This window comes from Pan troglodytes, chromosome 14 (assembly GCF_028858775.2).
Source record: "Pan troglodytes isolate AG18354 chromosome 14, NHGRI_mPanTro3-v2.0_pri, whole genome shotgun sequence".
NCBI classification, from domain to species: Eukaryota; Metazoa; Chordata; class Mammalia; order Primates; family Hominidae; genus Pan; species Pan troglodytes.
This window is the reverse complement of record NC_072412.2, coordinates 45,223,969-45,250,864: the sequence shown is the minus strand read 5'-3', so window position 1 is coordinate 45,250,864 and position 26,896 is coordinate 45,223,969. Positions and strand designations below refer to the sequence as shown.

Below are 26,896 nucleotides of genomic sequence, written 5' to 3'. Positions count from 1 at the left end.
TATTTTCCTGAATTGACTTAAGGAGTCTTCCTGTTGAATGAAGCATCCTTTTCTTTTCCTTGTCTTGCTAATGATCCTGCAGATGGTCCTGAAGAAGCGTGTATCATTTTTACCCACATTGCTCTGGCCAGAACTCAGTCTCATGGCCTCTGCCTAGCTCAAGGTGGGTGGGAGAGGCAGTCCACCCCTGGCTGGGCAGTGACTTCCCAGCAACATCTTCACATTATGGTGGGGTGGGAACATGCATCCTTGTTCAATAAACTGTCACTGATACAGTGCTAAATGCAGAAGGTCCTGGCACACAGAGGAGAAGGCTCATGGGATCATAGGAATTAAGGGGAAAGGAGAAAATGTTGGTTAATCTATCAAAAAAATTTTCTTGTTACAGTAAGAAAAGAGAACTCTCTGTCTCTAGCACCTGACCTCTTAGCCACTCTTGTAAATGAGTGCTTTTAAAGTCACCTGCCTGAGAGTAGTTAAAACACCACTTGTCAACCATTTGATTTCTTATTCCTTGTAAGCAGCATTTCAGTGCATTTAGGGACATAATCTACTGGATACAGTGGGACACACCAGTACAAAAGGGATTTTGAATCTAATAGGATTTGAAAGGTAAGTATATTTTTATTTTCATGTATCATGTGGGAAATTGATAGAAGGAGACATTTCAGGGTCTTGGCTCAAGCTTACATGGCAGATTAATAACTTGTCAGGGAACAGGACTCAGGAGTCCAGCAATCCCAACCACGGCTTGTGGGACCCATATACTACATGGGTAAACTACACTTTGCAGCTCCTGCAGTTAAATGCAGTGTTTTTGTTACTCTGGCCATGTGAGGAAATAAATATCTTCTGCTTTAATTCCCCTGCCCCACAACCTCCTGCCCAAACTTCTTTTCAGGTTGGGTGCATTAACCATAAAACTACTTTTGTGGGAAAACAACTTGCCATTGAACTGTGCTGTGTGATTGGAAATTATGAGACATCTTCTCCATTTAATTCCCTAGGAAAATGAGCAGTTGCTAGACCTGGAACCTGTAGCAGCAGGCAAAGGCAAGGTCTGGATTAGGTACAGACCTCCTGTTTCGCCTTCCTGGGGTCCCAGTGTTCACAATGTTTTGTATTCCTGGACATGATCCTTTTCTTCATGTCCTCCCTTTTCAGAATTGAGTTAAAATGGAATTTTCCTTAATGATGGTAGGTGAAAGCAGTTTTCGCAGAATCAATTTCAATTTTAAGAGCACCTTGAGGATTACCAGGAGTTTGTATGTTTTATTGTATTGAATTGTATTGGATTAATAGGCATTTCTGAAGCCAAGTTTCTAGAGTTCAGCCTGTCAATTTTTTTCCCCTCTTGCCTTCACTTCAATGATCATAATGGAGAGAACGATCTTTCAGTGAAACTTGTGAATGGCATGCCTTGTCAATGAATGGTGTCTGTGGAGATACAGTCTCCTTCAGCCGTTGTAATCTGATACCATTTTAAGTTGAGGGGCTGGCTTCCTGTGAAGCATTTTCAAGGAATCAGGTGTTTGTTTTGGAGCTATTGTATTTTCTACTCAGGGGGTAAAAGGACAATAATGAGTTCAAGTGTATAAAATGTATCCTTAGATTCAGCTGTCCTGTTATGCCCAGACCGTTTGTTCCCCAAAGAAGACCACCAGAGTCCAGAGTCAAAGCCAAGTGGCAAGGATCTTTACTACAAGTTCGAACCTGGTCCCTCCATTCCACAGCATACAAGAGGGCCCTGAACAATGCGAGTGTTTGCTTTTTATAGCCTGAAAGTTACAGGGGAACAAAGGAATTCTTTTGGTTCCCGCTCTTTCAGTAAAACTTTGAACGGCTGTCCCCTCATCTGTCCCCTTATCGGAGACTTTCCTGGTGGTGTTTGTACTGGGCTTGTTTGTTTTGAGCCCGGGGCTGAGGAATGCGCCCGGCTCTTTTCAGTCCTAGGGGTTGGTGCTTGAGGACAGAAAGTAACCCAATGTTTTCTTTGATAAGTGCCACTCCAGAGAGGACACTAGAATAGTACCAAATGCAGTTGCTTGCTTTATAGAAGATTCTTTCTTTCTTTTCTTCCTTCCTTCCTTTCTTCTTCTTTTTTTTTTTCAGACCGAGTTTCACTCTTGTTGCCCAGGCTGGAGTGCAATGGCATGATCTCGGCTCACTGCAACCTCCACCTCCTGGGTTCAAGTGATTCTCTTGCCTCAGCCTCCTGAGTAGCTGGAAATACAGGTGTGTGCCACCACGCCTGGCTAATTTTTCGTATTTTTAGTAGAGATGGGATTTTACCATGTTGGCCAGGCTGGTCTCGAACTCCTGACCTCAGACGATTCATCTGCTTCAACCTCCCAAAGTGCTGGCATTACAGGCATGAGCCACTATGCCCAACTAAGATGATATGGTCTTGTTGGGCCTAATCTTGTGGTGAGAAGGGATTGTGGGACCTGCTTTGAAATCTTCAAGGTCATTTGTGTGTCTCGTAAGGCCAGGTATTCCAAACGTGGTTGTGCTTTGGAATCATTTAAGATTTATTTTATTTTTATTTTTTTGGGGGGGTGGAGTTTCTTGTTGCCCAGCCCGGAGTGCAATGGCGCAATCTCGGCTCACCGCAACCTCTGCCTCCCGGTTCAAACGATTCTCCTGCCTCAGCCTCCCAAGTAGCTGGGATTACAGGCATGCGCCACCACACCCGGCTAATTTTTGTATTTTTAGTAGAGAGGGGGTTTCTCCATGTTGGTCAGGCTGGTCTCGAACTCCCGACATCAGGTGATCTGCCTGCCTCGGCCTCCCAAAGTGCTGGGATTACAGGCATGAGTCACTGTGCCTGGCCAAGATTTTTTTTTTTAACGTAAATTATTTAGGTCCCACCCCTGACATACTCTGAAATTGGGAGTGGGGGAGTCTGAGGAATTCATGTGTATATTTAAAATGTGCCTCAAGTCGATTCTGCTGTAATCAGTTTCTCACATTTGGGAACTGTGCTGGTTGTCTCCTATTTGCTCCTGGATCATCTCCTCTCCTCTCTTTGCTCCAGGACGCTGACTACATTGAGGAACTCTCTTCCCCTCTGGCTTCTTGGATTTGATCAGTGGGAACCCTCAACAGGAGATCAGAGGGTGGAAAGATGATGCAGTCATGGTACATATCTCGTGGCTCTCCCCACACTCCCCATGGTGTCTTCATGTCTGTGGGCTGGTTAAATGGGAGAGTTCCCTGATCCCCCTCCCAGGAGACCTGCTCCGTTGCCTCAAACCCCTTGCGGGAGGGGGAGCACTCAGATGGGCAGGTGCAGAGGCTGGGGTGGGTGCTTTGGGCTCTGGCCCCATGGTAGTGTCTTGGGGTGGGTGCCTGCAACCCCAATGTTACAATATTCTCTTAGCCCTGCCATCCGCAGATGGCTTTAAGTGTTAAACAGCTCAATGGACCCTCTGCCTTTTCTCAAGGGCAGAGGGCCAGTGTGACAGCTTTCTGTATCCTGAGCTCTTGCCCAGCGTCCCGGAAGCATCGGGTCACACACAGGCTTGAAGGATGAATGCGAGGTTTTAATGCACGGTGGAGGTGGCTCTCGGCAGGATGGATAGGGAGCTGGAAGGAGGGGAGATGGAGTAGGAAGATGATCTTCCCTTGGAGTGGGCTGTCCAGCAGCCAAACTCCTCTCTGACCACCCTGGCTGAATTCCTCTCGAGTTATCTCTGCTGCACTGTTCTGCATTGTCTGCTTGTCTCGTCTCCTCCTCTGCTGGTCTGAGCTGGAGCCTGGGGTTCAGGGTTTATATGGGTATAGGATAGGGGGTGTGGCATACCAAAAGACCACTTTTTGGGTGCAAAAACAGGAATGCCTGTTCTCATTTAGGGCCACAGGTGTCCAGGCTTGTGGGTGGGGCCTTTGTTGGGGAACCGCCCTCTTCTAGCATTTCTCTGTCTCCCGTCCATATCGCTGGCAGTAGCCTTTTACCTGAAGCCACTGCTTCTCTCAAGCCAGCACTGTCTTCTTTACTCTCTTCTTCCATTTTCTGATAGCCACTCCCTTTTCTTTGCTTTTTGAGCCAGGGTGGGAGCACAGGTCCATCAGCAGCCCAAAGGGGCTCACAGGTCAGCCTTCAGGGGCAGGGAAGGGCAGGGAGCTGCTCTGGAGGGGCAATCGGGAGATTGGGCCCAGATTCATAAAAAGCTACTTTCATTCATTTTTGAAACTTGTTCAAGATCTACATCTAAAGTAGTAGCTGAACCAGGCCAAATGCGTCTCCTACCCATCTCTCCAAAGCTGGAGTCTGCTTCTTGTCTTGCTAAACCCACTGAGATTGGGGCGGGGGTGGGGAGGGGGGCGGTGGTGAAGTGTCCCTCCTCTCAGGCCTGAGAAAACGACAGGACCATGAGGAAATCTGATTTTCCTGCAGGTATGGGAATGGGAGAGGAAAGCATGAAGCCATTTCCCTTTCTTAGAGTTCGTTCTGGATACTTCCTTTATCCTTAAGGAAACTCTTCTAAATGAACTGAGTCTTTGCTTCTTGGAAAAATATCCAAATCATGTCTCATCCTCCTTCTATCTGACATTTGCAGGCTCTGCACTGGTTTGTTGGCAGTTCCCCCTAATTCCATGGAGGCCTTGGTAACACGCAGCCTTCTCTGTGCAGTGTGTGGTTAGTAGTAAATCTTGAGCCATTCAGCGCAGCGTTCCTCCTGGGGTCCAATCAACTCACGCCACCTTTCAGAGGAAAATCACCCAGACACATGTGACTGGTGTTAAATTAATTTGCGGCGAGTACTGGCTAATGCATTTCAAATGATTTAGCTCTGGTTGCTTCACTGAACATGTTCTGCAGTTTGGGTTTCTGTGAATAATAAGAGAAAGGGATGTTTTAGAAATATGGTCCTATATTTAGGGACCTGCCTATGTTGATTAGCAGCCAAGTAATTTGGAGCTAGAAAATTTATGAGGGTCATTCACATTCCTGCCGCCACCTCAAATCTCAGTTTTACTGAGAAATGAAGGTCTTTTACCTTATGCTGACTTAGTGTTTCTGAAGAGGGAACGTTGCCTATTTTGTTGCTAAGTAAAACTCAAAAGTTTTCAGTTTCAGATAGAGTATTAAATAAAAAATAAAACTTAATTTCTAAATCATTTTCTCTTTTTTACATTTGGTGTGAAACTTTCCTAAGGAAAGAAGTTCAGGTTCCTAATCCACTTTGAATAGCCAATTTTACTAAGAAGGCCACAAAGACAGGTTAAAAATAAACTTTTTCTCAGTTAGGTTTTGACCAGCCTACAAAAACAACTTAATAGCAATTGCCCCAGGAAAGAAAATTAGCACAGTTTTCATTGGTTAATAGTCTATAGGAAAGCCTTTAAAGTTTAACAAGAGACAATTGCTTTTTAATGTTTTCTTTTTTAAGCGTAGGAACTCAACTTGATCTTTCATTCTTCTAGGAATTCTGTTTGCCCAGGAGCTGGGGCCAATCCTCATTCTGACATGGTAGCAGCTTTATTTGTCACCTTCTTTGACAGTGAAAAGGACTAGATCAGAGGGTGAGCCCTGAATGTGGGCTCCAAAGGATGCACAAGGTGATTCACTGATATGTGGAAGAAAATATTGTATCATCTCTACAAAAAGTGCAAAAATTAGCCAGGCATGGTGGTGCATACCTGTGGTCCCAGCTACTTAGGAGGCTGAGGCGGGAGGATTGCTTGAGCCGGGGATGTTGGGGCTGCAGTGAGCCAAGATCATGCCACTGCACTCCAGCCTGGGTGACAGAGTAAGACCCTGTTTCCAAAAAAAAAAAAAAAGAAAAAAAAGGAAATATTGTAAGTTCTGTTTATTTTCCCCAAAAAGTTAGAAAGACACTAAGCTCTAAAGTCTGCTAAAGTATAATGCATGGACAGGCACTGGCACCTTCATGTGGAGTGAATAGTGGTCCCATTTCTTGTTAGGGAAGGGGAGTGTCCTGAGAAAAACAAAATTCCACAAGAGGCTGAGGGTGCCACCTTTCCCTTGTTGCACATTGCAATGATGGATGGCAGTTTATACGTGTCAGGCAAAGTGGATTTATGGATGATGTTGTCTGGTCTTAACTCAGCAAGTCACTGCAAAATGGACACATGGTTTAAGACGATGTCAGCAAAGAGAGGGTGGGTTGAATGTAATGATAAGGCAAGCATGAGTAAACAAGAGAAAAGGCCACAGTGACAGTTTTGCTTTCAGAACTATCTCCTTTTCAGTGAAGTTGCTCAGTAGATGTATAAACACAAATTACAGCCATAATCATTAATGACGCCCCTCACCTAACTGTGTTACATCTTGATATACTGGCTAGCAAGAGTTGAAGCCATTATGCTTTGAAAAAGACAATAAAAATGTCTGCAATCTTTTTTAACTGACCTAAAATCATGTACTATTCAGTGCAGTATCTCTCAAAATGTTAATTAGTATAATGGAAAGTCCTTAAATGCCTCTTTTGAGGTTTCTTAGTAGTGAAGAAAAAAAGGGGCATATGACCATGGGAAATACTTGTTCTTCCTACTGCAATAAATACAGCTGAAATAATGCATGAAGAAATATACTGACGAGGCTTTTAATATACTGACAAGTCCTAAATTGTATTTCCATTCCAAACGCCTCCCCTGTAATGCCTGACTCTTACAAGCGACTGGTTTCTTGACACCTTCCCGGGATCTCTAGTCTTCTGCAGCTTCATGCATCCAAACTGAGTTCTTGATCATTGCTGCTTGTCTTTCCCTCAGTCTCCTCCTCCACAAGTGGCTCCTGCCTTCCTCAAGTGTTTACATTAAAAACCACATATGTAACTAACCTGCACATTGTGCACATGTACCCTAAAACTTAAAGTATAATTAAAAAAAAAAACAAAAACCATGTGTGTCCTATCTTCTTTCTCTCTTATTCTGTATCCAAAGCTGTCAGCTAATTTCATGGGTTCTATGTCAAAATATGTCCAAATCTTTCAATGTCCTACTCTCTCACCACTAGCATTTCAGTCCATCTCTCATCTGGACAATTGAAATTGGTCCCCTGTTCCTGTCCTGCCATGTTGCAGTCTTTTCTCCACAGTAGGCTGGAGAAATCTTAAACCTAAGTCAGACCGTGTTGTGCTCTGCTGAGTCCCCCACCCCGGCTTCCTGTCTTGCTCAGGATGAAATCCATCATCCTCACCCTAGCCCTCAAGGCCCTACATGACCTCTCCCAGGCTGCCTTCTGTCCTCTGGTCCTCCCAATTCCCCATCCCTCTCTGCTTCCAGACACACTGGCTTCCCGTGGGTCAGTCCCACCCAGGCAACTCCTGCCTGGGGGGTCCTTCCCCTGCTGCTGCTCCCTCTGCTGGATACAGATAATCTATAGCTTGCCCCTCCACATATTCAGGCCTTTGCTCAGACCTCACCTCCTTAGACAGGTCTTCGTCATCTGAAATGGCTCACCCTATCACTCTCTGTCCCAAGAACCAGTTGAACTTTTCTTTGGAGCACTTACCCCTGATATACGTTAGATTTTTTTAAAAAATTTGCTCATTGTCTGTTGTTCCTCATAGGAACATAGCTCCATGAAAACTTAATTTTGTTCATTACTTCCTCAGCACCTGTTAACAGTGACTAGCTCATACAAAATACTCAAAATATCCTTTTTGAATGATTGAATGAAAATACCTTTAGCCAGCAAATATTGCTGATAGATGCGGAGAACACTTTAAAGAAACAAGTATGGAAACAAATCAAGTAGTGCTTGCTTTACAGCTGGGTGAAGTACAAATGTAGCTTCTGCTTAGATAATAAAACATAACAAGTGCTGTTATTTGGTGAACCAGTTACAGAAAATATGCCAGAAAAGATGTGTTCTCAATTGTAAATAACTTCTCTACAAGAAACAATGTTCTCATGGAACAATTGTTTAAAATGACATTTGACGGAGTGGTAGCTTCCATTGGAATTAAAAGAGGATGCTGGATAGGATGTGGAGAGCATCACTTGGGAAATTGATTCGCTGGGTAGTAACTCACAAGCAAACTATTGCTGCAGAGCAGTTGAAGTCAGAAGTGCAGAATGAGCTACAGGAGATCACAGATGCAATTAATCTGATTTTGAAAAATGAGAGAGCTGGCTGGATATGACGGCTCATGCCTGTAATCCCAGCACTTTGGGAGGCCAGGGCAGAGGATCGCTTGAGCTCAGCAGTTTGAGACTAGCCTGGGCAACACAGCAAGATCTCATCTCTACTTAAATTCACAATAGATATGCTGTTATTATGCAAAAAATACTTTAAAACAGGTAAGATTGAAAGGATATCAAATATGTTTTACTTTACTCATTCCATTGAATAAATATATTATTCCTCACCAATAAATAAATAAATAAATAAATAAAATGAAATAAATTTTAAAAAATTAACTGGAAGTGGTGGTGCACACCTGTAGTCCCAGCTACCTCGGGGGCTGCGGCGGGAAGATCACTTGAGTCCAGTAAGTCGAGGCTGCAGTGAATCATGATTGTGCCATTGCACTCCAGCCTGGGTGACAGAGTGAGACCCTGTCTCAAGCAACAACAACTACAACAACAAAACCAGTGAGAGAGCCACATAAAATGAGAGGATCTTTGAAATACTTTGCACCAAGATAAATAATGATCATGAAGACCTCCTGTTTGCAGTCATCTGTTTTTACAAAAAGACAAGTGTTCTAAATTTGCTGACCTTTTCTTACGGTGCCAAGTGGCTGTTAACAGTCTCTTATTTAGGAGCCACTTTGAAGAGAAAAATAAGGCACATTACTTTTTTTCCTTCCTAGTAAAGATGGTGTTTTACCAATGAGGGAGGGAGTTAGGGTGTTTTTGGAAGAAACTTATTTAATAACAAGAATGTTTTGAAAATGGATGCTTAGAAACATTTCCATCATTCTATGCATTTATTGCCCAAATGATATAAGAAGTTAACCTATAAAAACGTTCATATCTTTATAGTGAAGAAAGTGGGAAAGATAAATTTCTAATCTGTTTTAAAATCTTCTAAAAAAACAGTTTCACTGGGTTTTGACCCATTTGTCAAAAATCTTCTGATGATTATTTAAAAAAGAGATATAATTTGCATATCAGAAAATCCCCCCCTTTTTGACACATGCGCACACATGTTTATAGCAGTACAATTTGCAATTGCAAAGATAGGAAACCAACCTAAGTGCCCATCAACCAAGCGGATGAAGAAAATGTGGTATATATACACCATGGAATACTACTTAGCCATACCAAGGAATGAAATAATGTCTTTTATAGCAACTTGGATGGAGTTGGAGGCCATTATTCTGCCATTATTCTAAGTGAAGTAACTCAGGAATGGAAAACCAAATATTGTATGTTCTCACTTATAAGTGAGGTTGCAAAGGCATAAGAATGATATAATGGACTTTGGAAACTCACAGGAGAAGGCTGGGAGGAGAGTGAGGGATAAAAGACTACATATTGGGTTCACTCCTCGGGTGATGGGTGCACCAAAATCAAAGAAATCACCACTAAAGAACTTATCCGTGTAACCAAACACCACCTATACCCCAAAAACTATTGAAATAAAAATAAAAATTAAAAATATCCCCCCTTTTAAACTGTACAACTTAGTGGTTTTTAGTCTATTCACAAATTTGTGCAGCCACCACCACTGTCTAATTCCAGAATGTCTTCAACATCTCAATCAATGAGTATTGAAGAATAACCATTGACAAGAGGAAAGATGGAAATTTTAGCAAAAACCTTTGCATTGTTTGAGGATGGGACTGTATATTGAGTATTGTGACTTAGAAATTGCAGTCAGTAATGTCTTTTCCATTTAAATCTACAGATCTCTGTGAGGTACCCTTTTCAGTGATAACAGACAGCCATTAAATCCAAAAATCCAGGGAAATTGAACTTAGAAGCTGACTTTTGGTTCACTGGGTTAAATTAAGATTTTAAGAGATAACCACAGTTAATTACACTGTATTCATTACAAATATTACTACTGACAATTTTTGTGAAAGCAAAAGATTTTTGTATTATTAATGAATAAGATAAATTTCATCTTTGTTTATCCTGTTAAAATTTCATTTTTGAGTATGCTTTATAACGTGTATAACTATGATAATATTAATAGGAAAAGCATCAAAATTTTAAATTAAGAAATATACCGGCTGGGCGCGGTGGCTCACACCTGTAATTCCAGCACTTTGGGAGGCCGAGGCGGGCGGATCACGAGGTCAGGAGATCAAGACCATCCTGGCTAACACAGTGAAACCCCGTCTCTACTAAAAATTACAAAAAATTAGCTGGGCGTGGTGGCGGGCACCTGTAGTCCCAGCTACTCGGGAGGCTGAGGCAGGAGAATGGCGTGAACCCAGGAGGTGGAGCTTGCAGTGAGCCGAGATCGCGCCACTGCACTCCAGCCTGGGTGACAGAGCAAGACTCCATCTCAAAAAAAAAAAAAAAATATATATATATATATATATATATGTAGGAATCTGTGCTCAAAATGTTGTGTTTTTTTTTCACAAAAGCATTTTTATTTGAGGTAAAGAGAAGTCTTGCTGAAAGGATTACAGTTCCAAGCATCAAAACTCAACTATTGGTGGCACTATTTTGACTTTGTACATTTTGCTTTTCCTTGGTCAGAAAAGGGTATTCAAGTTGTACTTTCCCCAGCTGGGCAAAAATAAGGGCAAAGAAAACTGGAAGAGACTTGTACTCTGTGGGTACTGCTCTCCAAACGCAACATCAAGCTAGGAAAGCCCTCAATGGTCTGTCTTCAGGTTGCTGTTCCACCTCTGAGTGACACAGGCCATATATATTTGTAAGAAAAAATGAGGTGGGAAAAACAGGTGTAGGTCACTTGTGGACAAGCAAGCCCACAGCCTCAAAATTCTTCATGGAAGAGGTAATCCTTGTGGAAGGCTCAGCTCACAAAGGCACAGACCCTCCAGTTCCTGCTGTAGCTGAGTAAGGTAGTCATATCCTGGCTGCCCAGTTCAAAGTTGAAGACCTTGAAGTTCCCAGCAATGTGTTTTGGTGTCACAGACTAGGGAATCACCACCAAGCTCCTCTGCATGGGGAACCGGATCAGAATCTGGGCTGTAGTTATATTCTGGTTGGCTGTGATTGCTTCGATCCTGGGATCTTCCAGTAGGGAAGGGTCCTTGGGCTTGGCCCGGGGTTTGTCAGGAGAGCCAAGGCAGCTACAGGCAGTCACTGTGATACCTTTGGACCGGCAGTACTGGCTAAACTTCTCCTGAGTTAGGTACGGGTGACACTGAATCTGGTTAACTGCCAGCTTACACTTTGAGTCAGGCTTGTTTAAGATCCTCTCGACCTGCAGATGGTTGAAGGTGGAGATGCCAATAGCGTTCGCCAGCTCTTCCATGGCTGCCCATGTGTCCACATGTCAGTGTTACTGGGAACCATGTTGCCTGATTCATCCAATGGGAAAAATTCCTTCCCAGGCTTAAAGCCAGTTGGCCAGTGAATAAGATAGAGGGCCATGTAGTCCAGCTTTAGGTTGCTGAATATCTTCTGGGAGGCTCCTTTTACCAGCCCCTTCTCATGGTATGTGCACCACAGCTTGTGACGATGAGGAGGTCCTCACGCTTCACCACCTGCTCCCTGAGCTTCTCCTGGGCCACGTGCACCTCATGCTTGTTCTGGTGTAGGTGCAGTCAGTGTGGTGGTACCCAATGCCAATCGCCATCTTCATAGCCTCGGTGACCTGGCCTGGAGGGGACTTCCAGGTGCCCAGCCTCAGGATGGGCATTTTGGCAGTGTTGTTGAGCTTGAGGTGGCTGGCCATGGCTGCTGAGCTTCCCAGACCCCCGCCTGGAACCATGCCCAAAATGTTTCATCTGTAAAATGTATTATGAAAAGATTTTATAGAGCACTGATTGTAGACTACGTTTGCTCATATGTAATTCCCTGATGCAGTGTTTGAAATAGTCCGAGTCAATCCATTGCAGAGAGGATCTGAAGCACATTCAGTGTCCAGGTTTTACCCAGAGAGCTTGGGGCATTTTTAGCTGGCAGAAGCTGTGGTATAAATGGCAAGGCAGATTCAAATGCATCTAAACTTTATTATATGCACAGCACATGCCAGCCATAATGCAAAGTACTCTCACTCAACTTATTTCATGATTACCATAAACTGTGCTGTGGAGAATGTGAACTCGTTTTACAGATGAGGAGTCTCCGAGTCTGAGGGGTAAAGTGATTTGCCTAGGGCTGCATAGATAGTATGAATGATTCAAATCCAGGACTTCTGATTCCCCCTTCCCCTCCATACAACAGGCAATATTAAGGGTGCAGAATTGAGGCTCATATCCTAGCTCTGGCACTTAATGAGTGACCTTAGGCAAGTTACTTAACTTGGTGCCTCAGTTTCTATCTGTAAAATAGGGCTAAAAGTCATAGTACTCTCTTTTAGGATTGTGAGGAGTTTAATGCATAAAGAGCTTATGCTAGTGCCTGACACATAGGAAAAAGCACTCAATAAATATTGGCTATTGTTATCATGATACCTGTTTCCCCCAACTTTTGCTGTCTAATTAGATTACAGTCCTTTTGAGTGCAAGGGATGATATCTGATTTCTTTTCCTCTCCTCTGCTACTTCCTTTTCCTCCCTTTCCTTCTTTATCTCCACGCCCAAGCATAGTGCCTTGCTCAGAGACAATGCTCAGGCGCTTATTAATAATGATACAGTTCAGGCCGGGCGCGGTGGCTCACGCCTGTAATCCTAGCATGTTGTGAGGCCGAGGTGGATAGATTGCCTGAGCTCAGGAGTTCATAGACCAGCCTGAGCAATACGGGGAAACCCCGTCTCTACTAAAATACAAAAAATTATCTGGGCATGGTGGTACGTGCCTGTGGTCCCAGCTACTTGGGAGGCTGAGGCATGAGAATTTCTTAAACCTGGCAAGCGGAGGTTGCAGTGAGCTGAGATCGTGCCACTGCACTCCAGCCTGAGCAATAGAGTGAGATTCCATCTCAAAAAAGAAAAAAAAAAGCAATAATGATAGAGTTCACCTAAAGTTTTCAATCAATCAATATATATTGACTACCTTGTGGGTGAAGCCTGCCTGCCACAGCTCTAAAGTCCTTCATTCCCTGTCTTATTTAATTTAGTCCTCACCACAACCTAAAATTGGAAAAACTATCATGCCCATTTAATCACCAAGAAACTGAGGCTTAGCAGAGGTCACACAGCTAGCTGGGGTTGGCAATAGGATTCCAGTATAGGAACCTTGACCTAGATTCTGTGTCTTTTCAACTACCTCTGCAATGGGGTCCAGGTGTGGAGGTGAGCATTCCTCTGACCTGGTCACCTGGAAAGTTTGTCCTTCCTTAGCATAACGCAAGTCCAATCTCAGACCCATTTTTCAAAGTCCTGACCATACTATAACTTATCAAGGAAACTGAGCAAATGGGACCCTTGTTAGTTCTTGAAGAAATGTTTTAATCAATTTATTTGGCACTATTCAGAGATCATATGCTATTTGGTAAGCATTTCATTATCATTAGGGAGCAACTAATTGACAATTAATTTACAGGATTACACACTTAACTAATCTGGTTATTTTTAATTTTGGTTAAATTGAAATGTACAGATGTGCATAAATCATGATTAGAGTTGTCCTAATAAACGAAGCCTTCAAGTTTGCTGCTATTGGTCGAAATGAAGTGGAGACCCACATGCCTCTTAATTTGGAAGTGTCCAATTCACTTCCATGGTTCCTGCCCTGCTGCGGACCCAAGGCCAGTTATCATCTCAGGATGGGGGAATGTGGAGGGGCTAGTGGAGGGGGGCAGAGACCCCCCTAGTCACCTCTTTTTTCTTTTTTCAAAATAAAAGACCATTTTTTAGAGACTGAATGTCTTTTTCATCGGCTGTCTTTTGATAGAGCCTCATTCTTGGATCAAGTAAACAAATTACCTAATATTGGGAGAATGTCAGAGCTTTAGGGCAATTTACAGCAGCTCCTGGATTCAGAAGGAAAAGTTTCATAAGGTCTTTCCTGAGTTCACCAAGAGATTTATTCTTCACCAAGATTTATTCTCGTGATTACCTCTGGAACTTGGGAGTGCCAACTGCCCTACTTTCTGACACTTTCCACCTCCATTGTTTCTTCTGACATTCCTGCAAATGTGAGTGACTCTTCTATCTTTTAACAACCACTCACCTTAGCCACGCTCCTGAGAGCTGCCATTCTATTTTTCTGCTTCCTTCCACTCTCAGACTCTTCCAACAGCTGGTCTTTACTTGTTGCCTGATAGACTCACCAGCATCCTCTCTTGCCCTTTGCTGACTCCTGCTTCCTCAGAAGGCAAGAGCTATCAGCCAGTCCTAAGAGCAGCTTGGCCCAAGACCTTGCTGTACTTGGGCTGCCCTTCCAGCTCCAGAGTAGAGCTACCCTCTGCCCTAGGTAGCAAAAATGACCTATGTTTTCAATTGTATCCTGCAATTTGGAGATGACAGGCATCCTGATGATTTGCTACACCCACCCACCTTCCCATCCCCTTTTCCACAAATGAGAATGAGAGAAGAGCCAGAGCATAGAGCCCACATCCACCTCTGACTCCTGTACCAAAAGCTACAGTTTCTGTGATTTTTCTAGGGAAAGGCAGGGAGCCCTGCACTCTGGAATGGGCCCTCCTGCTTGTTGAATTTCTGCTTGTGATTCATCATCAGACAGTTGCGGGTGGGAGAAGCCTGGAGAGTCTTGATGCAGGCTTGCCCTTTCCTTTGTCTCTGCTCTACGTGTCTGTTCAGATGAGAAACCTGTGAGGCATGTCTACCTCCCTGCTCTATGTAGCGCCCAATTGCAGATGCTCACGGAACGTGGATGATTGATGATGGTGTTAATCTCAGTAATAACAGGCATTTTGGGCATGATCTCAGGGAAGTTTCTCAGTACTGAGTTACAGATGCATGCCCTACAGAGGAGGAAGAAACCCAGCTAATGGGCAACTGCTGAGGTTGGGACCAGATTGGCCCAGTTTAAGATGCTCCTCCCTTTGAAAACAAAAAGGAAATAAATCAAGCAAGCAAACAAACAAGCCCTTACAGAAGCTGTAGTTTCAAGCCTTTTTAACAGAAGCACCAATTGTGTGTCAGCTGCCAGAGATTTTGAGTCAAAGGGTAATTTTGTACGACGGAGTCAAAACAATGAGTATTTATTGAGAGATTACTGTCAGCTTCTTTAGAATGCTATGTCAACTTAGATATAATTTCTCTACTTTGGAGAGGAGGGAACTGAGCTTTTGACAGGTGGGGTGACTTGCTCAAGTCATAAACTACTATGGACTGAATGTTTGTGTCCTTCTAAAATTTATATGTTGAGCTCTAACTCTCAATGTGGTAAATGTGAAGGTGGAGTCTTTAGGAGGTGATTAGGTTTTAGATGAGGTCGTGAGGGGCCCTCATCATGGGATTAGTGTCCTTATAAGAAGTGGAAGAGTAACCAGAACTCTGTCTCCCCACCATGAGAGACACAGTGAGAAGACATCATCTGCAAGTTAGGAAGTAAGCCCGGGAGTGTTGGCATCTTGATCTTGGACTTCCCAGTCCCCAGAGCTGTGAGAAATACATTTCTATAGTTTAAGCCACCCAGTCTGTGACATTTTGATATAGCAGCTGAGCTGATGAAGACATATAATAAGTAACTGTTTCTTGGCTTCCAGCTTTGCACATGGGTCTGCTGATGTACAGTGGCCATGACCTTGCTCTCTGTAGCCTCATTTATTCTTCTTTTTTTCTTCAACTTTTATTTTAAGTTCTGAAGTACATGTGTAGGATGTGCAGATTTGTTACATGGTTTGCTGCACAGATAAACCCATCACCCAGGAATTAAGCCCAGCATCCATGAGCTATTCTTCCTGTTGCTTTCCCTACCCCAATTCCCCCCTACCCCGACAGGCCCCAGTGTGTGTTGTTCCCCTGCCAGTGTCCATGTGTTCTCATCATTCAGCTTCCACTTATAAGTGAGAACATGTGATGTTTGGTTTTCTGTTCCTGCGTTAGTTTGCTGAGGGTAACAACTTCCAGCTCCTTTCATGTCCCTGCAAAGGACATGATTTCATTCTTTTTTATGGCTGCGTAGTTTTTCCACAGCCTCGTTTTTTTCTTATCAGTACCCTTCCTTTGGGTTCAGTAAAAGGAGCTCTTTTTACACCAATGTGTCAGGACAATTTGTGTGTCCATCTGGGCCTTCCTTATCTCCTTTAGCACTCTCCTTGCAGAACGGGATAGAAAGGGTCTTTAATCAGATCAGATGGTGAGTCTCTGTCATGCTGTGAGAGCCATCACTATCAGCCAGAGATACAGTGGTGCTGACCATGTTCCACTGTGAGACCCAGAAGGATCTGGGCTGCCCCTCTACCTGGAGCAAGGTCTCTAGCGAGAAAAAGGCAAAGGACTGTGGCAGAAGGGAGGAGGAAGGGAGATCACAAAGAGAAGGGCCTCCTGGAGGACTCTGTGGGACTGACTGGTGATGCAATTGGAAAAAAACAATTTGCACTGTGGGTCCAGACCAGTTTTCATGGTACTCTACTAGCAAGACTTCCTTTCTAGGAGCGGACTGTGCTACAGGCTTCCCCTGATATCATGGATATAACTTTGGGGTCATGCTAGAAAACCACAGAGGGACTTCAATGGGGTGGGGTGTATCTTCCTTCAGATAGAGCCTTCAGAACAGAGCCAGGGTTGGGTTTTTACTACACTGGAACTAGCCACCAGACAAACAAAAGTGTGGAGAGGCAGAGGGACTAAGAGTAGGCAAAATAACATAGCAGAAATAATAATAAATATGAATGACATAACATGTAGTAGTAATGCAGGCATACCAGGATACTAGCAGATTTCTTTGTTCATGTGGATCGTTCCAGAGTAGAGCTTGTGCACTGGAGACCTCTCCTATGGGAGGAAGTGGCTCAACTGAACCTGCTGGGGATAGGCCAGGGTGATGGGTTTAGGGACCCCAAGGGTGGGGCTATATCCCAAGAGTGGTGGGGCCTGCATACATGTCAGGAACTCAGATTTAAGTGAAACAACCACGTAAACTAGCACAGGACAAGCGCTCACTATGCTTTGAGTTAATGTTAGCTTCTATTATGGGTTGAATTATGTCTCCCCAAAAAGATGTATTGAAGTCCTACCAGGAGACCTAATTTGGAAATAGGATCATTTCAGATGTAACTAGTTAAGATGAGGTCCGACTACAGACTAGTGGCCCTCAATCCAATATGACTGGTGTCCTTATAAGAAGAGGATACCAGATACAGACACACGAGGGTAGAATACTATTCAATAAGAGAGGCAGAGATTGAAGTGCTGCAGCACAAGTCAGAGAATAGGATTGCTGATGACCACCAGAAGCTGGGAGAGAGGCAGGGAAGGACCCTCCCCTCTGATGTCAGAGGGAGCGTGGCTCTGCCAGCACCTTGGTTTTGGATTTCTGGCCTCCAGAACTGTGAGATGATACATTTCTGTTGCTTAAGTCAAAAAGTTCATGGTCCTTTGTTACAGAAGCCCTAGGAAATGAATATAGCTGCGTACCTCTCTATTAAGTCTCCCTTGCTCAGCCCCAGCGGGCGGCAAGCCCAGAGACTTGTACAGCTCCTTCTAGGCCTCCCTGCTTTGGTGACATCCGCATTTCCCTTGTGCTGTTCATAGCTCCTCTTCCATAACTCAGTGGATGTGCAGGTGCTTCTAAGAGGTGTGCGTGTAAAGGAAAATGGAATTCTGTTTTCAGGCAGTATGGGACTTAACCACTTTTATAAAAACCTTTTTTTTTTTTGACACAGAGTCTCTGTGTCACTCTGTTGCCTAGGCTGGAGGGCAGTGGCATGATCTCGGCTCACTGCAAACTCTGCTTCCCAGGTTGAAGTGATTCTTCTGGATCAGCCTCCCAAATAGCTAGGATTACAAGTGTGTACCACCACACCTGGCTAATTTTGTATTTTTACTAGAGATGGGGTTTCACTATGCTGGCCAGCCTGGTCTCAAACTCCTGACCTCAAGTGATCTACCTGCCTTGGCCTCACAAAGTGCTGGGATTACAGGCGTGAGCCACCATGCTTGGCCAAAAAATCCTTTGGAAAAATAGAAAATAAGTATTGCTGAGCATGCAGAGAAATTGAAATCCTTCTGTTGGAGGGAATGTAAAATCATGCAGCTGATTTGGAAAACAGTGTGGGGGTGCCTCAGAAAATGTAAAATAGTATTACAGTGATCCAGCTATCTCACTTTTGGGTACATATCCAAAAGAATTCAAAGCAAGATCTCAGAGGTATTATTCGCATACCCATGTTCATTGTAGCACTACTTACAATAGCCAAGAGCTGGAAACAACCCAAATATTAATCAACCAATGAATGAATAAATAAAATGTAGTATATATATATAATAAAATATTATTCATCCTTTAATAAGAAGGAAGTTCTGTCATAGGTTAAAACGTAGATGAATCTTGATGCCAGTATGCTAAATGAAATAAGCTAGTCACGAAAGGACAAATATATTGATTCTACTCATACGCAATATCTAAACTAGTCAAAATCATAGAAACAGAAAGCAGAAGTGTGGCTGCCAAAGGCTGAGGGGAGTGGAAAGGGGGAATTAGTATTTAATGTGCATAGAGTTTCAGTTTTGCAAGATGAAAACGTTCTAGAGATGAGTTGCACAACAATGCGAATATACTCACCACTACTGGTACATTTGAAAATGTTAAAATGATAAATTTAATGTTATATGTTTGTAACCACAATTTAAAAATTAAAAAAAAAATGAACCCTTGGAGAAGTTTCTTTGTAAAATGAAGAAACCTTTGGTAATGTAACTAATCACCTTTTTGGTTTTCCCATAAGTATATCTTTGAATTTTTGTATATTGGATTTTCTTCAAGCGAAGCTTCCTTGTAATGTGGGTGTGGGAGATGCAAGTGGGCAGTTATAGTGTCTGCGGATCTACTGACCCTGGTCTACCACTCCCTTCCCATCACAAAAGCATAGTCATGTGGAACCGGGGCTGTCTGGCTCATAAAAGTCTTGAGATACACAAAAAGGCTGCCATTAAAAGTCTCAAGAGGTGAATAATCTGACAGAATTGAGACCAGAGGAACTGAGCCTTGTGGTCTTGATGCAGTTTGTACATTGGTATAATAAAAACATATATTTGGCCTTTGTCCCTGGTTCCTGAAAGAGAGCTCCTACAATCCTTGAAATTTCCTGAGTGATGGGACTCTCTTTCTTTATTCATAACGAGGCCCTTTGGAACACAACTGAGTTTAAGCTACTGCGATGACTGTTGGAGGTGGGAGTGTGGTTGCCAGAGGAACCCACCGTAGAATTAGATTAGAGAGTTGGAACTTTCAGACCCTCCACCTCTGGGAAAGGGAGAGGGGCTGGAGACTGAGTTCAGTTATCAATGGTCAATGATTAAATAAACCATGTTTATGTAATGAAAACTCCACAAAAACCCTTTAAACAATGGGGCTCAAAGAGCTTCTGGATTGATGAACACTTTGAGATGCTGGGAGGGTGAATGCCCAGAGAGGTATGGAAGCTCCATGCCTCCCCATCCTCCATATCTTGTCCTATGCATCTCTCCTATTCAGCCGTTCCTGAGCTGTATCCTTTATAGTAAAACTGTAATAATGTAAAATATTTTCCTGAGTTCTGCGAGCCATTCTAGCAAATTATTGGACCCAAGGAGGGAATTGTGGAAACCCCTGATGTGTATAGCTGATCAATCAGAAGTACAGGAGGCTCAGATTTGTGATTGGCATCTGAAGTGAGGTGGGATTGTGGGACTGAGCCCCTAACTTATGGGATCTGATGCTAATGTTATTGAGCAAAAGAGGCTTGATGCCTGATGCGCTAGAAGCCAATACTATGACACTGGGCTTTTGACAAAAGAAAAGCTTTATGTTGAAAGTGAACTCCAAGAGATAGACCAGAGTCAGCAGATCCACAAACACTATCACTTCCTGCTTGCAGTCTCACACCCACATTACAAGCCAGCTTTTAATGAAGAAAATCCACTTATGGTAAAACCAAGAAGATGATTAATTACATTACCAAAGATTTTTTTCATTTGAGTCAAGGAGTCTCTCTGTGCTGTCATTAAGGCAGTATTTTTATTAGAAAAAGTTCAAGGGGTGGATTCTGAGATTAGTAGGTGATTGGTGCAAGGAAAGGGGAGGTCTGGAAAGTCCTTGGGCATGCACAGTTATTTCTTCATGTTAACTCCTGAGTTGCATGTGCAAATTCAGGGAGAGTTAGTACAAAACATGTGGTGGAAATTCGGGCTGTGACATCAGCAAGCTTATTCTGTGCAAACTCCAGTTAGCCATCTTGGTTCCAACCAATTTCAGCCAGGTTTTTCTTGATCTCACAAGTGGAGAGAGTTTCAGCAGCTTGTTTCTTTTCTTATCTGTTATCTGGCAAACTCAAGAATTTCTGTTAGTTACTGATTTCTTATTTTGTGGGGCACAGCTTCAGTTTCAGCTTTTCAGCAAGCTATTTTCTTGTCTGTTATCCTGTAAGTCCAAGAATTTAACCACTGATTTCTTTAACTCTTTGGGGCATGGTTTCAATTCCCCCTGTTCTATGTAAATTCCTCAATTGTGAAGGACGAGGGGTGACAACTACTCTAACTTCTTCCTGCTGACTAGGGATACAAGTCTGGGCCTCAGAAATGAAATTGTTTTGCATTAGGTTGAAGATGTTCTCTAACATCTGGTTTAATATTAACATTTGGTATTACTAGTACGTTGGTTTCTCTTTTTTTTTTTTTTTCTGTTGCCCAGGCTGGAGTGCAGTGGCACCATCTGGGCTCACTGCAAGCTCCGCCTCCTGGATTCATGACATTCTCCTGCCTCAGCCTCCCGAGTAGCTGGGACTACAGGCACCTGCCACCACACCCGGCTAATTTTTGTATTTTTAGTAGTAACGGGGTTTCACCGTGTTAGCCAGGATGATCTCGATCTCCTGACCTCATGATCCGCCCACCTCATAGCATTGGAGACAGAATTTGATTACCAGATATCCGGCAATAAGTATTAGAAATAGAGAAAGTCCCATTTTTAGTACAACCCTGGAGCATATATTGGATTCAGTGTGAGATCCAGGAAACTAAACCTAAGAACCAGTTGGCACCTTGTTCTTCTCTAGAAATGTGTTGTAATCAGTCAACTTACTATCTTATTTTTCTACATGTATTTCAACTTCAGGAGATGTCTTCATGTAAATACAACATGATATGTTAGCTACTATCCAAACTTCTCCCTGGTCTGCCAATATGTAGTCTAAGGTTATTCTGTTATCCATTATGATCCTGGCTGAAGAGCCTAAAGATTTTTGTTGGTTGGCTGTGGCTTCAACTGCTTCATTTGCTAAGTTACCTAGAGTGATTGACAGATTTCTAATCATATGTTCATGATTGTCTACTCCCCACCATGGCAAGAGAGTCCTGCCAAACATAGGCCAAAATCCATCTCCTTGGTTTGCAGGTAGGGTTTGTCTAGTCCAGGAAAATAATTTTAAGGAAAATAGTCCTGTCTTGAGTAACACTTGCAATATAAATAGAAAAGGAAGTAGTTAGATAACCTAATATACAAATACCTCTCATACACCAGCTGCCAGCACATTCATAAGCCCGTGGGTGGTTGACACATTGAAAAAAAAAAAGTATATCCAGGAGGTGCACATAGGGTCCCTGACAAATTCTGAAAGTTAAGGCTTTGGCCTACTGGTCAGAGACAGGTGTGTTATATATAGTTTTCTTTTGAACATAATTTCTCTCTCTCCAGTCCCCCATTTTTACCAAAGACGAATCATTGTAGGACCAATTTGTATATAAAATAAGTTCTAGTCTTATTATACCTGGCCTGATTATTTGCATAAAGTACAGCAGGAATAATGATTCACCATATAGGCTTTCGTTTTTAAATAGGCTTTGCTGGGCCTTTTAAAATAAGGAATTTCTGACTTTTAAAAGCCTTGAGATCAGTCAAGCCAAGGATTTGCCATCAGATTGTGCCTGTAATGCCTACATGAATGGTTGTATTATTCCTCTCTTCTCAGGGTCCCAAAATAGGTTGCTGGACCTGTCAGAAAGTGACATTCTTTACTTACTGCAAGGACAGAAACTTTGTAAAGGAACCTTATAGACAAGCTACCAGGCCAGTCTTTTTAAGGGGGTTTTTTATTGGTGCTTTAAAGTTAACTTCCATTCTGGTCATACCTAAAAACGTGTCATTCCAGTCAAAGCCTTAGTGAAATAACCAGTGTCTCCAATTGTGCTCTATTACAAAAGGAAATAGATTTTTATTGAAAACTAATACAAATAATATATTGCCATAAATTGAGAATACTCACAAACAGCTTCCAAATTCTGGAGAAATCAGAGAGAAAGGTAAATGCCTCAAATTTTTGTTCACAAAACTATATTTTATCTAATGTGTTGTAAGTTAAAAATGGTTCAAAAGGAAAATGTTTTCAGGAAAACAAAACATAAAGAGATCATCAATGTTTCAAATAAAAATGTCATCAAAGATCTTTTTAGTCCTCTCTCAGTTCAGTCCCATGTAACTAATTCTTGTTCGGCTTGATGTTGGGTTAGCAATTCTCATGTAACTTTTTAATCAGAGTCCTGGAAGACTTTTCCTAGTCTCATGGCATTATCTCCAAAGTTATCAGAAATCTGTATTTAAGAGTACTTGTCAGAGTCCTTTCCATGAAAAGTAATTTGGGTTGTAGCTAATTGGAAAGCTTTTTAGAGAAGAATTCAAAACAATAACTGTGGATTACAAAAACTTAGCCATGGTTAAAATCTGATAAAAGTTCTCAATTGTCAAGAAAATTAAGTTACTTCTATTATATAGAGCATTTTAAGATAACAACCAGAACCATGACTGACAGCATCACATCAAGACCATCTGATTTTTATAATAAAGTAATCTTAAGAATATTTGTATTAATTATATATCTGTACAAATATAACTTTTAAAAAGATTTAACATATCAAAATTATGACTGATAGCATATGAGATTTTTATAAATTTATGTAATTCTTAGAACATTTATATCAATAGCATACCCATAAACATAACCAAAAGAAGATCTAGTATTATTTAGCATTTGATAGTGTCTCCCATAGAGTTTTACCAAATAAATCCTACCAAAGATGTTAAAAAGTTCAAAACATTTGATCAAAACAGAACTACAGGTCATTTAAAAATAACAGTTATTCATTTAACTAGCATGACAGTCAAAAGACCTCAAAAGTAATACAGAAAGTTACATGGGAGGTTTCCCGGTTATATGAAATAATTCAGACATATCATAAGGCCAAGAGTATAAAATTATATTACATTTGAGGAAAACATTGCTTTTCTAAACTTTTAAGATAAATATTTTAGCATTATGCCATAAGAACAGCATTAGGACTGGGGTAAAAAATTGTAAGAGTTGATGAACAAGTTGAAGAGGAGAGTTATCATTCCAGCCAAGCAAAAAGATATTTTTTTTTTCAAGGGGGAAAAAACAGAAGATAATGAATGTGATCTGCAACTTATATGTAACAAGGTGCAGGAAAAGTTGAACTTCTGAGATATAAATCTGACGTTTTAATTTTAGAATTTAAACTCAATATTTCTTGCAATATCATTGAGAGCAAATCAATACTTCAAAAAATTTTGTTGCTTTAACCAAAATTTTTAGTTTTGTATTAGCGCATTTTTAATATTACAGCTAATTTTAATAAGACCTTATAAACAAATCTATTCAATCTCAATTTGTTTTGACTGCAAGGTAAGATTTCCATAAACCTTTTATAACCTCTTACAATTTGTTTTATTTTCATTCTTTCTCAACTTTCTATATTTATTTAGTTTTATCTACACTTTTTAAATTCCTTCAATTTAAAACAATCCTTTAGAACCTCTAAACTAGGCAAAATTACTTGCCCTTAAACGAAAATCATATTCCTGTCTTCTTGTGTGTTTACCAAAAACACATCCTATTTTTCATATACATTCTGCAAATAGAATTGTTTCTCTTGTATCTAGTAGTTTCAATTACATATATAAGTTACAATATTAACTCTTAGTAATCCTTATTTTAGGGATTTTAGGGAAGAACCTAGGAAGTAAGAAATCTTGAATTGTCTGCAATATATCAGTATTTTAAGATAAAATATTATAAGTCTTTCATGTATTTTAAAACCATGTTTTAATCTTTAGAAACATTTCCTTATACATTTCTAAATTGGAAGTGACCCAGCTGCTCAGTAAGTAAAGTATGATAGTAAGTATCATAACTTTAAGATTTTGAAAAACATAAGAATTTCATTTACACACATTTGTCCCATTTACATTTATCTAATTTATTTGTTTTTAACAGTTTATCTAGATTAGTTATGAGAATAGAGATATTAGACAAAGCTAGTCATCATTTTAAGTTATTTCCTTGTTAACCATTTTACAGCTTGTGAATATCAGGTGTTCACCTAAGCAAGAACTTTAAAGTGAAATACACAGATATTTTGCTGATAAATCAGAGGATTTCATTGTTTTCATTAAACCAACAATATTAAATTAGTCTTATTTATCAAAAGAATCACATAAACAAAGATTATTCTGTTTTGGCCGGGTTTGTAATTTCATAACTTTTTGCCAAACCTGGACATCTTAAAATAACTAGCAGATGCACATATCAGCTGACCAGTAAACACAGGCAAAAATACATGCTGACAATTCTGAAGACATATCTATTTTTATTTTATCAATAATTTTTTTTATTTTCCAAAGATTATTAAAGTCAAATGAACTTGAAAGCATTTGGACTTATTTATTTAATTTATCAGTACTCTTTTATTTATAAGCTAATTTGGTACCATATAGACACAACATATAACATAATGCATGTATATGCATAAACAAGACAGTTGGATCAAACTTATTTTCCTGATAAAACTGGAATCTGTTCATATGGCTAAATTTTATTTGCCCTGATGAGCAAAGCAGTTTCCATGGCACTTTGATTTTAAAAGACCTCTTTCCTTTTTTTTTCTTTAGCCAGTAACCTGAAACTAGTAATACCATGAACAGTAAGTTTTATTTCAACACCAGCAGAAAAGTCAGCAGATTCATAGTAGTCAGGAAGAAAAAATAGGCAAAGAACTTAGAAGATTACATGGTAACTCTTTAAGGACAGAAGAAGAAAGAGGGATTGACTTGTTTTACATGTGCCATTTTTCTTCAGGTTTTCTAGTTTATGGAGTTGCTTTGTTCTAATTGAGTGTGCAGGAGTCTGGAGATCTCATAAGGCTTCTGCTGTAGCCATCACAGTCTTTAACCTCTGTTAAGCCAAATATTGCTACACAGACCAAAAATACAGACAGACCAACAAAAATCAGAACCAGACTAGATTATCTTAGTGGCTGTAGTTTTTAGTATCGCCTTAATTCTTTGGGACTTAAACATACACCAGATTTAGGACTCTGAACTGACCAGAATCCCCCTTGGGTAGGACTCAAATCCACAATCCTAGACAAGGTTGGGACTCTCATCCATAATCCTAAACCACAGGGTGGGACTTGAACCCACAGTCGTTATGATGAGTTCAAAGACAATTGAAAGTACAGGTGCATATTAACAAGGTACTCACCAGAAAGATGTCTAATCCAGAAGCAATTTATTTTCCCAAAAGAGAAGTGCCAAGGGAGCCTGAAGTGCCATGGTGGAGAAGAAGGAACCCTATAGTCGAGCCTCTGGACACCCTGGTCTAGGTGGCCACTCAGGATCAGTGCAGGGGGCCTGCACACCACTAGGGGCAACAGTACCTTGGACAGGCTGTTCGTCTCACCTGGGGTTCTAGTTTGTTATCAAGCAAAAGGGGCTCACTGCCCAATGTGCTAGAAGCCAACACTGACACCAAATTTTTGAAAAAAAAGAAAAGCTTTATATTAAAAGTCACCTCTGAAGGAGACAGGAGTCAAGCTCAAATTTGTCTCTCTGTGCTGGCATTAAGGCAGTATTTTTATTAGAAAAGGTTCAGGGGGTGGATTCTGAGATTAGTAGGTGATTTGTGCAAGGAAAAGGGAGGTCTGGAAAGTCCTTGGGCATGCACAGTTATTTCTTCATGTTAACTCCTGAGTTGCATGGCAAATTCAGGGAGAGTTAGTATGAAACATGTGGTGGAAATTCAGGCTATGACATCAGCAAGCTTATTCTGTGCAAGCTCCAGTTAGCCATCTTGGTTCCAACCAGTTTCAGCCAGGTTTTTCTTGATCTCACGAGTGGAGGGAGTTTCAGCGGCTTAAGTTTCTTTTCTTATCTGCTATCTTGAAACTCAAAAATTTCTGTTAGTTACTGGTTTCTTACTCTTTGGGACTTTCCAGACCTCCCATTTCCATCCACCAATCACCTACTAATCTCAGAATCCACCCCCTGAATCTTTTCTAATAAAAATACTACCTTAATGTCAGCACAGAGAGACAGATTTGAGCTTGACTCTTGTCTCCTTGGGAGTTGACTTTCAATATACAAGTTTTTCTTTTTTAAAGAACTTAGTGTTTTAGTATTGGCTTCTATTGCATTGGGTAGTGAGCCGCTTCAGCTCTGTAACACTAACTCTGGTAGATAGCATCAGGATGAAATTGAATTGTAGGGCACACAGTTGGTGTCAGAGAATTAAGGAATTGAGTAGTGTCAGAAAACACCTCAGACTACACTTTCTCCCTTGGTATGGGAAGAGTTCAGTTTGTGTTTCTTTCTTCTTGAGTGACCCGACTCCAAGAAGATGCCACTTCTGGAGAGAGAATAGGGATCTCAACTTAGCCTGGCAGTGAGAATACGAATGGCAGCTGGAATGACCCAACAGGGGGCTAAT

The 26,896-nt window shown here is 41.4% G+C and overlaps 1 long non-coding RNA gene and 1 pseudogene across 1 annotated transcript; both read right to left on the bottom strand.

Moving 5' to 3' along the window:
* Positions 1-1,673: 1,673 nt before the first annotated feature.
* Positions 1,674-26,348, bottom strand: LOC112205257 (uncharacterized). Its single transcript, XR_002939160.3, has 3 exons — positions 25,673-26,348; positions 5,647-5,764; positions 1,674-4,834 (listed from the first exon to the last, which is right to left on the bottom strand). It is a non-coding gene; the product is annotated as an uncharacterized LOC112205257 (long non-coding RNA).
* On the bottom strand, positions 10,877-11,960 carry LOC467273 (aldo-keto reductase family 1 member B1-like; annotated as a pseudogene).
* Positions 26,349-26,896: the final 548 nt, after the last annotated feature.